This window comes from Brassica napus, chromosome A2, assembly GCF_020379485.1.
Source record: "Brassica napus cultivar Da-Ae chromosome A2, Da-Ae, whole genome shotgun sequence".
NCBI classification, from domain to species: Eukaryota; Viridiplantae; Streptophyta; class Magnoliopsida; order Brassicales; family Brassicaceae; genus Brassica; species Brassica napus.
The window spans coordinates 17909305-17926633 of record NC_063435.1 but is presented as its reverse complement, the minus strand read 5'-3'; the positions used below and the strand labels follow the sequence as shown (position 1 = coordinate 17926633).

The window sequence follows — 17329 nt, the reverse complement described above, 5'->3', positions numbered from 1 at the left end:
AGCAATTCATAACAGCAGTTAGGTGAGAAAATTTCCTTAGAATAGTAAAAAGATAATAATGGAATTCCAATCACAAATTATAACTTTGGATCTTCTCTCCAATCTATCAGAATCCTAGAAAACCTTGCTGTAAAAATAATAAAACAAGAAAATCACACTTTGCCTTTAACATGGTGGCAAAGCTTATATAATTAGGTTAAAACTCGTAAGGGGCAATCTTGTAAATTGGTGAAGAATTGGGTTTCAAGTCGGCTGTGACCAAACGGGCTTTCTGCGCGCTTCGCTGTCGATCGATGTCAAGATATGAACATCGATCGATTATTCCTCTCCAATATCGACCGATGGTCGAGCTCGATGGTCATCTCGGATGCTTTCTCCAAATATCTCCAAAATGCTCCAAATCATCACTTATCTCCAAATTACTCCTCGTCAAATAAATATAATAAATAGGCTCTATAATATAATAATTATTAGTAGAAACACCTATAAACCATGGATGAAAATGGGTCAAATCCATGGTCTATCAACTCCCCCAAACTTACCCTTTTGCTTGTCCTCAAGCAAAACAAACAGACAACAGTCTCTCTGAAAGAGGTTTTAAAACAGTAGGGACTCACATGATTTAAAACTTAGAGTCATAACCTCTACAATATTGTAATCCACATCTAAAAGGTCCTAATAAAAAAAAAGCACAATATATCATATCCTAGCTTAGCAACCAAATTCATCTAGCCAACAACTTCGCAAACTTGGCTGACATTCCCCTCTACCAACCTCATTTCTTAGCATATATAAAATTGTAGGCTTTACCTTGGGGGTATCGATCACATGATATAAGGACTTTCAAACAAGTATTTGGAGCTGCATGTAAACAGTATTTCCTATCCTCTCTCTCTACTAATTTTCTCTCTTAATCAAAGTCTGCTTATATTAGCAAGATAATTGACCAATATTGGACAGGCTTCCATGAATCAAGCCTTAATGGTGGTTGCCACCAAGTCCTGTTCACTTCTTTTTGATCTATATCCTAGGATTATTTGTGAAGCAAGCTTTAATGGTTGTAGCCACAAAGTCATGTTCGAATTCCTTCCTAATAAATCTCTAATAGATATATATAAGAGAACTTACCTATAATGACTCTAATAATACATGTAATGACTAGACTAGATCATAAACTTTGCTAATTACTAGACTAGATCATACAGGTAATGAAAATACAATAATGCCACTACATATTATTAAGATCCCTATTATTAATAGAAAATTGTAAAATATTTTCTAAAAAAAAGTCCTTTTGTCGTGTCTTTGTCGAGTCGTCTTCTTCAAAGGGACAATCCCAAAATTGCCTTCGTCATCTCTTTCACCTACATCTCCGACTACTGCATCTCTGTCCAGCCGCCTTCCTTTTCGTCACCTCGTACTGGAGGAATCCTACCTCTGTTTTCGCTTCGTCAATTCCGCCTTCGTAAAAATTGAAACCGTAAGTGATAAATATATGCATTTCTAGGTTAAAGAGATGACAAATGCCTTGTTCTTAACATTTGTTGTTTGATTCAATGTTAAATGTCGAAAACCCTAATTCCCAATTTTATTTTTTCTATTCATAATTTTATTTCGAAAACCCTAATGCCTTGACTACTTCGACACTGAACTAGAGAAGTCGGCTCTGTTTTGTTCATAACTTTCTTTATGAAACTTACTGAATTTCATTTTACTATTTTTTTAGGATGGCTTCATCTTCGGGTATCAGAAGGTATCCTCTGCGTCTTTTACGAGGTTGGGAAAACTCCAATTCAGAATAGAAGCATGAATCATAGCTGTTTTTGTCCAATCTTGAAATGGTAGGAGTTGAAGTGCACTTGGTCTGCAAAATATGTTCACTATTTTCTGACCAATCAATTGGCAGTCAAGAGAAGACATGAGATATGGTTGTTGCTAAAGTGTCTGCCATTGTAGGGAGCAAGATGAATTTGGCTATGGTGAGTTTTGCGCGTAGTTTTACCTAAAGATAATGGTGCGAAGAGAGGTGTGGCCAACAGAAGATTACGGCTGTCTGTGTGACTCGGTTAGTTTTTTTAATCTGATTATGGGCTTCGCAAGAGTTATGACTAACATATTTTAAGTAACTGTTTTCGTTTTTACAGCACTTTGCCGCATCAATGCTCATGTTTCACAGACGTTCCATGCAATCAACATCTTCATATTCCTCCTCTCTAATTGCATTTCTAGATCGGTGGTTCGTGAAGTCATGGGTTACTGACTTCGAGAAACAAGACAAGGAGACAATTGAGTTGGCAGATATGTACAGCAAGACTTTTAGTGGAGAATTCCCGGAACAGTTTGTGACCGGTAAGAAGTGGCTTGTAGATGTCGACAGCTTGTTACTTTGCCACCATATTAATGGAAACCACTGGATTGCTCTACACATTGATTTACACAAGGCGACAATCTACACATTGGATGTATTTTTCGTGGCTTAAGTGATAAGATTATACCAGCACAAAGAATGAAGTTGGCAGCTGAGATCTATGAAGAGGTGGCAGAGGTTGATGCGGAACGATGATTTAAATATTGTAGGACGTGTAATTTGGATGATTTATTTTAGTACTTGTGAAACTATTTACTAGATGTCTAGATCGAATGCTCATCACTTAAGAGGACATGTTTTAGAATTGTGTTCCGTCTGGTTACAAATTCTACATGTGTTTTTTTTCCTTGGCCGCTTTTTATCTCCAACAAATTAATTTAAACCGGGAATAAATTGATTTAAAGCAAAGTTCAAAATTAATTAAAACTGAAACCGAAATTATTCTAAACCTGAACCAATTTAAACTAAACCGAATTTTTTGTGAACTTAACCAGAAATTCGAGTGGATAAGTCTGCTACAATAAGTATGTCCTAATCTGGTAATTAAAATTTAAGTCAAAAGTTTGCCATCAAAGATGTCAATTTAAAAAATCTACCACCAAATAATTATAAAAGTCGATTAGAAATTTAAATCGGATAAACATATCTATCATAAAAATTTATATCTATTACCCATTAAAAGTCGGTTGTACCTATTTTTTAATCGGACTTCAAAATCTAACCAATAAAAAATAAAACTGGCAATTTTAAAAAATCGGGCATTTCATTCGACAGACTAAAACAGATAAATCTGCTGACAACATTAAATCGGACAGATATATCAACCGCCTCAATATAATCTGCTGTGCCTCTAAAGTCTGCCGCCAAATACACGGCACTTGTAAATTTAACAACATGTTTAAATAACAGATTTATATCCCGATAGATTTATTTTTTTTGTGAAATAAATCTGCCAATGGTGATTTTTCCTAAAATTTAAATGGCATTTTTGTAATATACATTTTTGTCACAACCGTAAAAATGGGAATTTTCGACAATAAAAATAATTTAGTAATTTTAAACTGTTATGAGTTGTTCTAGTAATAACTGAATTAATTTGACTCATTCTAGTTAACTTCCCTATATATAATAGTAAATAATTTTTTTAGTTTTTTTTCTATATTTCGTAAATAGAGAGAGAAAGGGTGATTAATCTATCTACACAAGGCTTTACCTTCAAGACTTGTTTGAAGAATCCGATCCCATGCATACCAAGCCCAAAGACAAGCAGTTGTGTCAAGTTTAGTGTTGGAGGTCAGCTTTGGTTCCTTCAAAAAATCTCAGCAAGTGTGAATAGTTGACAGGTTGATCCACTTTAGTATCTTTAGTACTATCTGCAATCAGTAAGTCTAGAATGGTGCTAAAGAGTGGTTAGATAACAAGCAAAAATCTATAAGTTCATTATCCCCTTCTTGACTCAATAAAACTTTTTGAATTTTTTTTTAATAAAACTCATAAATAAATTACTATCAGTAAACCTCCCCCAGACTTAAACTACACTATCCCCAGTGTAAATTCAGTCGGAGTTATGGTGATATCTAAATCATAAGGACTCAATGTAACAAGTTAGAATGATATACCAGATCAGAATGGATGTCGAATGATGTAGGGATGTTGATATCGGTCGCGGTAGGTTAGACAATGTCAATCGATGTCGACAGCTTCTCGTCGGTCGATATTCACGGCAATCGTCTACTTGGATCTCTCTTTTTTTTCTTTTTAACCTTCAATAATTAAAAACCAAAATAAATAGTATATCAATAAAAACTAAATAAATATTACCTAATAGTGGGTTGCCTCCCACTCAGCGCTTTGTTATAGTCATTTAGCTTGACATTGGAGGTGATTGGTCTAGTACTGTTGAATGCTGGAACTTGTTGGAAAACAAGTATCCATCTCTTCTTTCCTCTTGTTGAACCATGTACCAGTGAAGTCTCTCATAGCGTCATCCTCTCTACGCCCTTTTTCTTTCATTTTGCAATTGTGCACTCTCAAGGTTGAACTGATTTCTTATAAGTGTGGCGTAAATGTCTGCTGACATCACCTCTCCATGGTAATGTGTGTCGGACTTGTCTGATGTCATCTTTGGTACTAGTCGGCCTCGGTTTGTAGCGTCGTCGACCGATGTTCAATGATGAATGTTGGTCAATTTTTTGTTGTGTACGTCGATCGATGACGATGCTTCTGGTCGACGGGAAATGTAGCTTTGAATCTCCACCAATTCCCCTTGCATAGCTTCAATCCTGAGTGGCAAAGCGCTGTAGTTTCCAGAGCTCTATAGATCCCTTCTACCAACTTATCTATCTCTTCCCTGGTGTGAAAGTTTTGTTGAGACTTCATCGTATGTGGGCGTGGTGGATCGTTGTCGACCGATGTTGGCATCTGATTGTCGATCGATGTGAGTTAACGAACGTTGATCGATGTATGTTGATCTTTGTCGATCGATGACGATCGAGTAGCGTCGGTAGCATGCTTCATCTCATCCATACAAGTAGTTAGCCAACTGATACTATCATTCAACGAATAGTAGACACCATCAAGCTTCATCTGGAAAGCATCTTTGTTCTTCTCTTGTTCTCCACAGACTCCATAGAACATCTCATTGATCTCGTCCTTGGTGTAGATCTCTGGTACCAGCTTGGTCTGTGTGAATAAGAAAGCATGTTCAGGAAGACATATGTAGCTCGGCTCATCTACCGAAGCTCTTTCCAGAACTCTTCTAATATCTATGTTGTGAAGACGAATGGTGTTTCCATCTAGATCTCTGGTGTATCCCTGTTTATCTCTGTAGACTCCATACTGATCCTTTTCTTCCATGTAGAATTTCTTGGTACCGTGGGAGTCGAAGGCTCTTATGCAGAATTTTGGCTGTCTGTCGACCGATGTTGGGATGTCGACGTTGATCAATGGTCGAGTGGGATTGCGAGACCTTAGTTTAAAGCTTTTGTCTATGCCACCAGCTGTGTCATAGAAATCGTTTGTATCCTTCTGTTGGTATTCTGGAATGTTGCGTTGATGTACGAACAAGTTTTCGGCTACATTGGTTGTCTGAAAGATGTCTGCAATAAATTTTTGAGATACATTCAGCATACGTCCGTCTATTGCTCTTGGGTGGCCATCTGGGTCCCTGAAAATACCAAATTCGTCTGGAGTTAAATACTCGTTATTAAATTTATCTCTTTCTCTTACAGCGGTTTTTGGTTTAGAGTAGATGTCGATCGATGTTAAAGGATTTATGTCGATTGATGTTGAAGGATTTATGTCGATCGATGGACAGTGTGCTTTGTCGATCAGATGTGTGTATCATGTTCTTCCCCAAGCAGTTTCCCACCGATTTTGATATGTTTCATCGCGTCTTTGCATGTTGAAAAGTTCCTCATATGTGAAACCTTCATGTAGTTCATCTGCTACTGGCTCATATATTGTTGTTTCTACTGCATAGCTTTTGTGTGGGTGATCATCTGCCCAACTGCGAATCGAGTAGTCTCCCTCTCTCATTCGATTCACTTCCGCGTCGATCGATGAGTAGGTTGATGCTCGTTTCCGGTTGTGAGGGTGTCGGTTGATGCTCGGTTGATGCTCGTTTCCGGCTTCTATAAGGAGATTGAGTATCGATCGATGGTGAGCCATGTATGTCGATTGATTGTGCATTCCTTTTCCAAGAGATATGATGTAGAAGTGTATCCTCCTCATCAAGGATGGCTTTCTACTCAGTAGCTCGTTCATCCTCATAGTCTTCATCATACTGTTATGTATGCATGTGTTGTCTGGTGTTTGCAGCGATAGTGGAGTTGCAGTAGTCGTTCTCCCAATCATCTGGACTACTGTCGACCAATTCTTCATGTGGTGTGTCGGTCGATTTCTGATGGCCGCTGTCGATCGATGTTGTTGTGTGAGTCTCGATCGATGATGAGTAGTCGGTCTCGTACTCGGCTCCACAATGGCAAGCTGCAATTATTCCTGGATCATTGATTCTTCTGGAAGACATCTGTGGCTTCTTGATTGGTCGTAGTGGGCATTAGGATCTATGAGTGTTAGACACAACTGTTTGGTTTGTAAGTTGCACACTACTCCCACTGTTGACAAGAAGGCTCTCCCAAGTAGTAGAGAACAGTTCCAGTTTATCTTGATATCCAGGACATGGAAATCAACTGGAACTAGGGCATTACCAATCTGTACCTCTAGGTCTCTCACAATTCCTCCTAAGTTTCTCTCAGAACAATCCACAAAAATGAACTGTTCCTGCGTAGGCTCCACCTTCAGACCCATATGGTCTGCCATAACCCTAGGTAGGATGCTGACTAATGCTCCTGTCTTGCACAAGGCATGTGGAAATACAATACCCTTCACCGTGCATGGTATTGCAAATTGCCCAGGATCGCTCTTCTTCTTCAATGTAATCCTCATGCTCATCTTTTCTCTAGCTTCACAGAACATTCTCTTGATATCTTCTTCTTTCTCCAGAAGATTCATGAGATCATTTCACAGCTTAGTAATCAAGTATTAAACCGGTAAGATTATAAGTCAGTTTGATCAGATCAGTTTTAAGGAAGCTTCTTGTCTAATTAAAACCTAATCCCTGTTCTGTTTCTTATCTTAAACCTACCATGGAACCTTTATCCTTCTCAGGACAGCGTGAGTAGAGATTGAAGGAGAGGATCAGCTGTGTTCACCAATCAGTTTAGTATAGCCCGGTTAGACTTAGCTTCTTGCTCTTAGATAAGTTCTGAAAAGAGCCGATTATTGGTTGATGAATAACCTATCTGGATCAGTTTGATTAACGCCTATGTGGATTGATATTTGTCCAGTTCATGGTCGGCTAGCACCTAAATCATTTAGCTGAAACAATTTGTCTCTGAACCAGACTGAACTGATAGATGGATGCGATTATTGTTCTGAAACTTCTTAGCTACTGTTATAGTTTGAACCAAACTTAGTCTGAACTGAACCTATTCTGAACTTCCCTTAGTAGCTGTCCTGAATCATGAACTGCATGGTTGAATCAGTCCTATACAACCGGTCGATCGGAGTGTTTTGTCTTGCCCGGATCAGATGGTCAAGGAGAGTAATTGGATCAGCCAGACCTGTCCTGTTGATCCTTCCGAATCTGAAGTGTACCAGTAGTGGAATGTGATTATCTTGAGGTCTTGTCTAGTCTACCTTAGCCAATCTCAAGGATTAAAAGGTGAGTCTAGATAGATGATTAAAGAGTTATAAATTAGTGATGCATGATTGAAAATGTAGATGATTGATAGGCTTTATTTCTTGATCAATATTTGAATTAGTGAGGTGTTTACTTAGTGTAAACACTCAATAAATATTTATGAATGACCGTAGAGGTTTATTCCGAACCTTAGTACTTGTTCTCAAGTACTAATATATATGTATATTATTAAATATATGAGTACATATCATGTGAAGTCTTATTGTGTATTCACTCTCCCGAAAGTTCCCGCATTACCGTGAACTGTTCCTACGATATGGAACAAGGTCACAAAGACACGATGATGGGGTCGCAGCCTGGAGGCCGTGTAACTGCATGCAGCATTAGATGTTTGATCTTGAAATATCTAATGGATATGGTAGTTATCTTTATTTCCTCGCTAGGCTCGGTTAGCCTTGGTGGTTTTCCGGGTTTATTGTAAATATTATAAGTATGAGTGAATGGCGGGTGTCGTGGAGATGATGTTTAAGATAAGATTCACATCGATGGAATGATAGGCCTTATATATGTATTTTTATTAGTTATGGAATATATTTCCACTGCATACAAATGGACTTGATTGCTTGAGATATTACTAATATATGTTGGGGTGCGGGACTAGGCTCACTGAGTAAACTAGTTACTCATTACTCATTTTTGATGCAGGTAACTAGTAGACGGGAGACCTTACTCTAGGACGGGAAGGAACATCATTAGCCAGCAGTTGTTTTATTATTGTTGCAAAGGCGTTTTGATATTTCTTATGTATAAATTTTGTTAACCAAAAACCTCGAGGCTAATTTATAACAAATTTTGTAAGATGCTTTTAAATGATATATATAAAGAATGTTTTTAAAGTACGGGTTCCATATGATATTAGTCCTTGTCCGGACGAACTAATTATCGGATATTTTTTTGGGTTGAACAGCTTAGAGTGATATTCGATAGGAGCGTTGGTGTTCCTTCGTTGTTGATCTAAGGTGATCAGAAGTATTTTGAGAACCTCGGATCGACCATCGAGGAACATCGACCATGTCATTTCCGGTCATCTACGATCGGGGGTATCACAGAAGTTGTCCTAACGGTCTCTGGTGGGTTTTCTGACGGTTTGGGTTTGGGCATGAGTGCATTAAGACGTGCAACATCTATCTTTGGCATCTGCACTCGGTAGGTAATAGGTGCTCGTCGATCGATAGGCGCTGTAGGTTGTCGATCGATGGCGGCCTCTGTTTGTTGAGCGATAGTAGACTCTCCATGTCGATCGATGGAGGTATCATCTCGTCGAGCGATTCTTACGTTATCAGGGTTGGGCAGATGTGGGAGTTTCGCAGCGAACTCCTCGTGAGTCAGAATCCTCACGGCATTGCAAGATGCTGTTGACTTCGTTGGTGTCATCGGTCGATGCTCTAGAGATCATTTCGATTGATTTCGAAAGGGTAACGTCGATCGATGTTCGAAGTCTGGCATCGATCGACACCAATGCGATCCGCCGAAACTCATCAAACTTTCTACTTCGAAATCCCTTCTTGCAGCTTCTCTTCCTTCACCACTTGCCAAAAATCATCCACAATGATGGCATTCACTTGGTGTTTCATCACATCATCCCCTACCACTCTTGTCGAGGCTTCCTGCCTTTTGACAACATCTCCTGTCTGCACAACGTGTATCTTCAGCTTCTTCACATGAGTGCTCAAAGTCTCAAACTTTGTGTTGAAGTTGGTGTAGACAGAATCAATCTTCCCATTGAAATCCACTGTTATTCGTTGTTGTGTCTCAAGAACCCTATTGAGCATCTCTTCAAACTTGCTCTCTTGAGTTAGCGGCGGTGGCTTCTGGTAGTAGGAACTTCCATAATTCATGTTGTTGCTGTTGTTGTTGTTCTAAGGTTTCTGGTACTGCGAGCTTTGGTTGAAATTATCCCTATTTCCATAGGAATTTCTGTTTCCACCCTGGTTTCCAGAACCTTGGAATCCAGTTCCACCAATGAAGTTCACTTCTTCTTCTTCCTCTTCTCTACCCTATGTGTGTACCGCTTCTGCATCTTCAACCAAGCAGACCTTCTTCCTTAGAAGCTTGTAAACACTATCCAGCTTTGCCTTCACCTCATCCATCTGATCATTACCAAGGATGGTGGCAGACTTTTTCCTCTCAAAATCAGTGTTCTTGGTGATGTTGCTAGATGCTAGGTTTTCAATCACCTTTACTGCCTCTTCTGGATTCCTGGTGTTGAAGTTCCCATTGCTGGAAGCATCAAGAGACATCTGGTACTGCACCGCGATGCCTCAGTCAAAATTACTGAGCAGTTGTACTTCATTGAATCCATGGTGTGGACAGTCTCTCTGATAATACTTGAATCTGATCAAAGAGTCTCTGAATGATTCTGTAGGCCCCTAAGAGAAGGTAGCGATCTTGCTCCTCAAGTCTTCAGCGTATGCTTCATCAAAGAAATTGCATAAGAATGCATTCTTCATGTCGTTCCAGGATGTGAGAGATCCTAGTGGTAGCTGCTTAACCAATGTAAAGCTTCTCCAGCAAGAGAGAAGATATCAGATCCCCGAACCTCTCCAGACGATCCATAAGATGCCCATGAGAGAATCCATGGTAGGGTATCTGTCCCACGAGTGTGTAGTACTGCACCTTCAACTCAAAATCCCTCTGAATAGTAGGAAGACGAATGGCTGATCTGTTGGTGTAGAACTGATCTGGACGGTTGTAGTCAGCCAACGTCTTGGGTCGTGCAGCCTCATCTACAGGTAGAGTAGTTCCTGTAGTATTAGCATCAGACTCAGGGATTGCAGCCCCCTGAGCAACTATCCTCTGACCTGCTGCATTACGCAGATGACCATCCTGGTCATCCAGGTCACCATTATCATCTTGAACAAGTATCAAAGTCGCAACCATGTCTCGCGGCTCAGTATCGATCGATATCTGCGATGGAATATCGATTGATGTCGGATGGACGATGTCAGTCGATGGAAGATAGGTGTCTTCAGTCGACGGTGGTGAGGGAGTATCGATCGATGGTACTAGTGTCTGGGTCGACGGTGGTTGAACAAAATTGAGCGACGAATAGGTGTTGTTGTCGGTCGATGAGGAGCACAACTCTTTGCGGATTGAACGCTCCGAACTTGCAGGATTTGGTGAGAATAGTAGTTGAGTTTCCTTGTTGCTTTTAGTACTGTTGGGCAACAAAAATTAGATCGATTAGGCGATCAAAGCTCCCCAGCAATGGCGCCAAATTTGATACCACTCAAATTACCCTAAGGAGTTATTTATACTCTCTCAAATAAGAGGTCGACTTGTAGTACTTAAGGATCGAATTCACGGGGAGCTAGCGAACCTAAGAAATCTAGTATGATTTGTTAAGCTAGATGGTTTTAGAGATTTAAATGTAAATTGCAGTTTTTATACTTAACAAGTGTTTGTTCAATAGATTGATTGAGGTTTTGGTGCTTAAAAAGGAAATAGTTAGACTTATGGTTTTTATTAAGGAAACTTGGGATTATAATCCTACAGATGCCTAATGAGTTGCATGCATGATAATGTAAAGCTCAACTACTTAGTCAACAAATCTATCAGCTTTCGCATCTTTAGACTTGTCTAATAACTAGATCTAATGATCTCAACTATCGTATGTCGACCAATAGAAAATGTCGATCGATGATCCTATATGGATATCGATCGATACACATTTCGCTCTGTCGATCGATTATTCAATAAAGATATCGATCGACGCATTTCTAGTTAAGCTTTATGCGCGGGTTGAATAATAGCTTACTAAGCTCACTAGATCAGCTCTCGCCTTACTCATAGCAAGAAACTTAACTCAGTTAGAATGTTTTTAAGATGAGAATGAAGCTCTCGCTTTTATCTATGGATCCTAGGGCAAGTTCTAGGTAGCTAATCTAGAGACAAGCATTAATCAACAATCCTAATGACAATTACCACAACTCAGCAATCTATAGTTGGGGCTAATCCCTCCTAACCTATTTAAACCCTATAATCTAACAATGGAACTACTTAGACATGGCTAAGCAATTCATAACAACAGTTAGGTAAGAAAACTTCATTAGAATAGTAAATAGATATTAATGGAGTTCCAATCACAAATTATAACTTTGGATCTCCTCTCCAATATATCAAAATCCTAGAAAACCTTGCTGTGAAAATAATAAAACACGAAAGCACACTTTGCCTCTAACATGGTGGTAAAGCTTATATAATTAGGTTAAAACTCATCAGGGGTAATCTTGTAAATTGGTGAAGACTTGGGCTTCAAGTCGGCTGTGACCAAACGGGCTTTCTGCGCGCTTCGCTGTCGATCCATTTCAAGATATCAAAATCGATCAATTATTCATCTTCAATATCGACTGATGGTCGAGCTCGATGGTCATCTCGGGTGCTTGATCAAAATATCTACAAAATGCTCCAAAATCATCATGTATCTCCAAATCAATCCTGATCTTATAAATATAATAAATAGACTCTATAATATAATAATTTTTAGTAAAAACACCAATAAATCACAGATGAAAATGGGTCAAATCCATAGTCTATCAATGTCCTACCTAGGGAAAGCCTGCTGAGAATGAGCAACTCCGATTGACTTAAATGCACAGGTTTATTTCCCGAGTTCAATGAAGAAATCGAGCAATAAGGGGTAAACTTTTGGGGAAAAATACTCAGGTATTGAATTTCTCCAGACCAAGCAGGACACCGTCCTCTGGGTCCTCGCTAGGAGGTACCCCAGGTCCCCGCTTCGAAGTATTCCGGGTCTGGTTCCAGAGACCGCCCCCTTCCCCCTAGAAAACGAAAACTTCCGATAAGGAGAACCTTCCATATTTTCGAATATGGAAGAGTTTAACCTACTCCAACCGACTAAGGCTCGCCTTAAGAAGACTATATAAAGGGAACCTAAACCCTAAAGCAAGGGATCGACGCTTCAAGACTTAGAGGCTAGGGCTAGACGACTAGAATTAGGGTTCTTACTCAAATCATTGTAATCCTAGTTTGTCTACTCAATAAAACGTCTCTTTAAGTTTATTTCTCTCAAACTCATACAAAATCAAAGCCTTATCCATCGTTTTGTGGTACTCGCAAAGATCCTACACAAAAATCCCCTAACACATAGTAACCTGCCCTTTTGGCTCTGAGCACCAAGCTCATGCCGCTAGAGTGGGATCTACAACCTCCTTCATGTAGTTCTATCATGATTCTAGCGGCTTCTTGAGGTGTGACACATCTCAGGTATGGGACGGAGAAGGATCTCCGGTATAGCTTCTCCTGGGAGATGCAATACCTTGCGGCTTGCTTTTTTATCATTATGGCCTCCTTGCGGTCTTCCGGGAGAATGTCATTCTCTAAGTATCGGACCAGGGGGGTCATCCAGGTTTCGTCCTCTTTGATAGCGTAGATCACTTCGGATTGTGGCTCCTCCAGGGTGGGTGGCCATTGAAGCACAAGCAAGGGGATGCTCATCTGGCTGTTAGTTTCGAGGGCGGACCCTAGATTAGCCAGAGCATCGACTTGCGAGTTCTACTCCCTAGGGATATGTGTGAGCTTACAACTCTTGAATCTCTTGATGAGTCGCTGGGAAACCGCCAGGTACTGGATCATGCTATCGTCCTATGCTTGGTATTGGTTTGTTATTAGTTGGCAGTCGCTGAAGACATGGATGTTTCCTGCCCCGACTTGATGGGTGTGTGTTAGCCCTGCGATTAAGGCCTCGTACTCGCTCTCATTGTTCGTTGCTTTGAAGTTGCACCTCACGGCCCTTGATACCGTGTTCCCTGTTGGTGAGGTAAGCACTATTCCTACCCCGAGTCTTCTGATATTGCTGGATCCGTCAACATGCAGGAAGGACCTAGTCCCCCTCTTCCTTTGTTTCGCCTCGGAGGCATACCTCTTGCTCCAGAGATGGCAGCAAGGCATGGGAGAATTTGGCCACAAAGTCCACCAAGACCCGTGACTTTATAGCCGTAGCTGGTCGAAAAATCACATCATATTCCCCTAGTTCCACAACCCATTTCGCTAAACGTCCGGAGACTTCAGGCTTGTGAAGGACCAATTTAATGGGGAAGGAAGTGATGACCACGATTGGGTGAGCCTGGAAGTAGGGCCGCTGTAATAACCCTCACGAGCCAATAAATATTTGGTAGAGAAAAATCCCGCTCGACCAGTTTTTAGTTAGTTCGACCATGATTAATAAAAATTAAAATCGACCCGGTAGATTAATTTCTCGACGGGACTGTCTTGTGGTCGAAAGACCTTCACTTGATAGTTTGGCCGAGTCTTAAATATTTTGTCAAATTTTTATTAAGCTGGACGAGACTTTCCGGGAACAAGACGAGAGAGAAAGACAAGGAATATTTGGTTGAAAATTATTTAAAATTATCAATCAACTGCCTAATTAATTTTGGACTAGACTCATGTCTTCCACCAGGCTGCTTGTTCAGTATTCATTCACTTGACTTGCACCTGCCTGCTTACTTAGCTTCTTCAGTAAATGGCACATGACAATCACAAGCTGCCTGTGTGCTTGCTTCCTCCTTTAATTATTTATGATTGGCTGGAAACTTCTTCATTGGAGGGAAAAGACAGTATAATGTTGATGATGAAACAGGTTGCCAGCTGTATGCTCTCAGCCAAGCTTGGTTATGAGCTAAACCCTCATATGAAGCAACCTCAGGTTGTATTAAACTCTTCTCCACCTGCTTCCCACGTTTTTAAACCTACACAAAAACCTAGAGAATTTCAGAGAGAAAGAGAGAAAGAAGAACATAAAAATCAGTGAGAAAAATCAGGAAAATAAATCAAGAAAAAATTGGTGGTGATCTAATCTTCAACCCTTGCTTAGTTTGGTTCTTGAGAAAGATCAGAAGGTGAGATTTTTAAATAAAACCCTAGACCTAGTTGAGTTCAGATCATGATCAGACCTTGATCTTTCTCTTTGATCAGTCCAGCCACAAGCTTACCTTGGAGAAGAGGATCAGCTGAGGCCATCTAGTCCTTTGGTTTGTCTTGGTAAGCTTTGGTCTCCTTGCCTCAGTCAGTATCTGATCAGAACATTTGATGTTTAGTTTAGGTCTTGGTCGGATCATTTGTTTAAGTTATGATACAGTTCACTTCTTGTTTTGTTTCGGTTTGAATCCATCTCCTAAAACAGTTTGCTAACCTGTTATGGATTGATTGGAGAAACGAAACTAAACTCAGTCTGATCTTGTCTTGAACTGTTTTTAACTGAATATAACTGAACTGATCTGATCTGGTATGAAAAGAACCGAGCTTGAACTGATTTGATTTAAGTTGTTTAGCTTGAACCGAACTGTCGGATTGTTGATGTTCTGAACCCAACCTTGCCCTGTTTTGATCAGCTAAGGTGTGGAGCTTTCCTAGTCCCATCCTATCCATTCAGTCTCTTGGTAAGCCACAATCATGTGAGTCAGATGAGTTGTTGAGTTAACCATAGTAACCGATCAGAACCTTGTCCATTCTCAGGTCCAATCAGCTTTGTTTAAGAGGAACTAAAGTATTGTCCAAGCCAGTTTCAAGACTTTTCTATAGGTGAGTCTAGACAGATGTTGAGATAGATCATGAATGAGTCCTTGATTAAGTTAGTACAGTGTCTGAATATTTAAGAATGGTGTTGTGTTTGCTCATGGTAAACACTTACACTGAAAGAATAATTTTAAAGTGAGGTTAATCCTAATCTTAGTAATTGTTCTGAAGTACATGAAATAATCATGGTTTTGATCAAGGATTAATCTTGGTTTAATTAAGGATTAATCTTGCCTTAATTAAGTAGTAATCTTGGTTTAATTAAGGATTAATCTTAGTTTAACTAAGGATTAATCTTGGTTTAATTAAAGATTTACCTGTGATTAATTAAGGATTAATTATGATTTATTAATTGTGGATTAATTTTGGAATAATTATGGAAGTAAAATCATGTGAAGTCTTGTTATATTCACTATCCCTAAAGCCCCCGCATTACCTTGACTTGGTCCTGCGAACGGAACAAGGTCATGAAGACACGATGATGGGGTAGCTCCCTGGAGACCGTGTACTGCATGACGATGCAGTGTCGGATTGTTCATACCGGACGTTCGACAATGATGGTGATGCTAACTCACTAGTCTCGGTTAGCCTTAGTGGTTTCTCGGGTCTAGTATATATATTGTATTATATGAGTATGGTAACGGGCGGGTGTTGTGGAAGTGATGTTTAAAATAAGAATTCACAATGATGATTGGTATACTAAAGTATAGTACTAGTACTTGCATGATCATGGATATGCATTTGATAATTGTTTGGTTTTTATTGATTGTGTTGTGATTCTGGATTCACTGAGTAAATTAGTTGCTCATGACTCATTCGTGTGTGCAGGTAACCCTTAGGCGGGAGACACTTTACTTTTTGGACGGAAGGAACGGCCAACCAGCGGTAGTATTTTGTTGTCCTTGCAACGTACCTTTTGATGTATATTTACTTAAAACGTTGTTGGGCAATAGGCCATAGGATAAAACTATAACACTTTGTAAGATGTTTAAAGTAAATAAATAATGTATAAAAGATGTTTATAAATCACGAGTTCTCATATGATATTAGTCCTTGTCCGGGACGAACTAACTATCGAATATTGCTTTATCAGGTTGAAAAGCCTAGAGTAATATCCGATAGGAGCGTCTGTGTTCTTTGATTGTTGGTCTAAAGCGATCAGATTTATTTCGAGAATCATGGGTCGACCATCAGGGAACATCGACCGTGTCATTTCCGGTTATCTACGATCGGTGGTGTCATAAAGGTGGTATCAGAGCATTGTTATACGATGCTAGAATGGGACTTGTTTCAAAAAACTTTCGAGTCAAAAATGTGTCGCAAGGATAATTAGGATATGCTGGTTTGTTCCTTCTTTTAGGAATTGATAGACCTGGGTAGAAACTTACCATGATCTTCGGTTGCAGATGCCACCAAGACAGGCACATCGTGGTGGACATTATCTACCGATACCTATTTCATCATCTTCAGACTCCTCGCCGCCATCTACTCCGGCACCACTTCCGACTCCTAGCTTTGAGGCTACACCTTCAGGCTCTAGCTTTGAGACTGTTCCGTCTGAAGGGTCATATGATCAGACACCGGAGCACATTCCTTTGCCTCCAGACCCGTACTTTATGGACATCGAGGTGGATGTCGTACACGATAGTCCAGTGCATTGAGATCATCCCGCAGCTCCTGCATCTCCTGCCGCTCATATTCCACCGGCTCCTGCCGCTCATATTCCACTGGCCCCTGCCGCACCTATTCCGGCAGCACAACCTCAACCAGCGCCAACTGATCCAGCTATGATAGCACTTCTGGAACTGATTGCTGAGATGGTGAATTTGCAATATCAACCATTGAATGCACAGCGAGAAGCACAGAGTGCTCAGCCAGCTCCAGTACCTACCACTTCTCACCCGGACTTCCTGAAGACAATCATGATTATGAAGAACTTGGGGACGAAGCATTACCAGGGAGGCACTGATCCCTTTGAAGCTGATGCGTGGCTGCACAATCTCGAGCAGAACTTTGCTGCAACCCGTTGTCCGGAAGAATTCAAGAAGGACGTGGCTGTTTACTATCTAGAGAAGCACGCCATCAGTTGGTGGTTATGCGTAGAGAGGAACTTTGGAGACTTCAATCTGAGTTGGGCTGACTTCCGTACAGCGTTCGTTCGA

The 17329-nt window shown here is 40.2% G+C and overlaps 1 long non-coding RNA gene across 1 annotated transcript; it reads left to right on the top strand.

Annotated features, from left to right (window-relative positions):
* Window positions 1–734: 734 nt before the first annotated feature.
* Window positions 735–2722, top strand: LOC106427598. The gene is made up of 3 exons (XR_001285514.3): window positions 735–1480; window positions 1727–2065; window positions 2145–2722. It is a non-coding gene; the product is annotated as an uncharacterized LOC106427598 (long non-coding RNA).
* Window positions 2723–17329: the final 14607 nt, after the last annotated feature.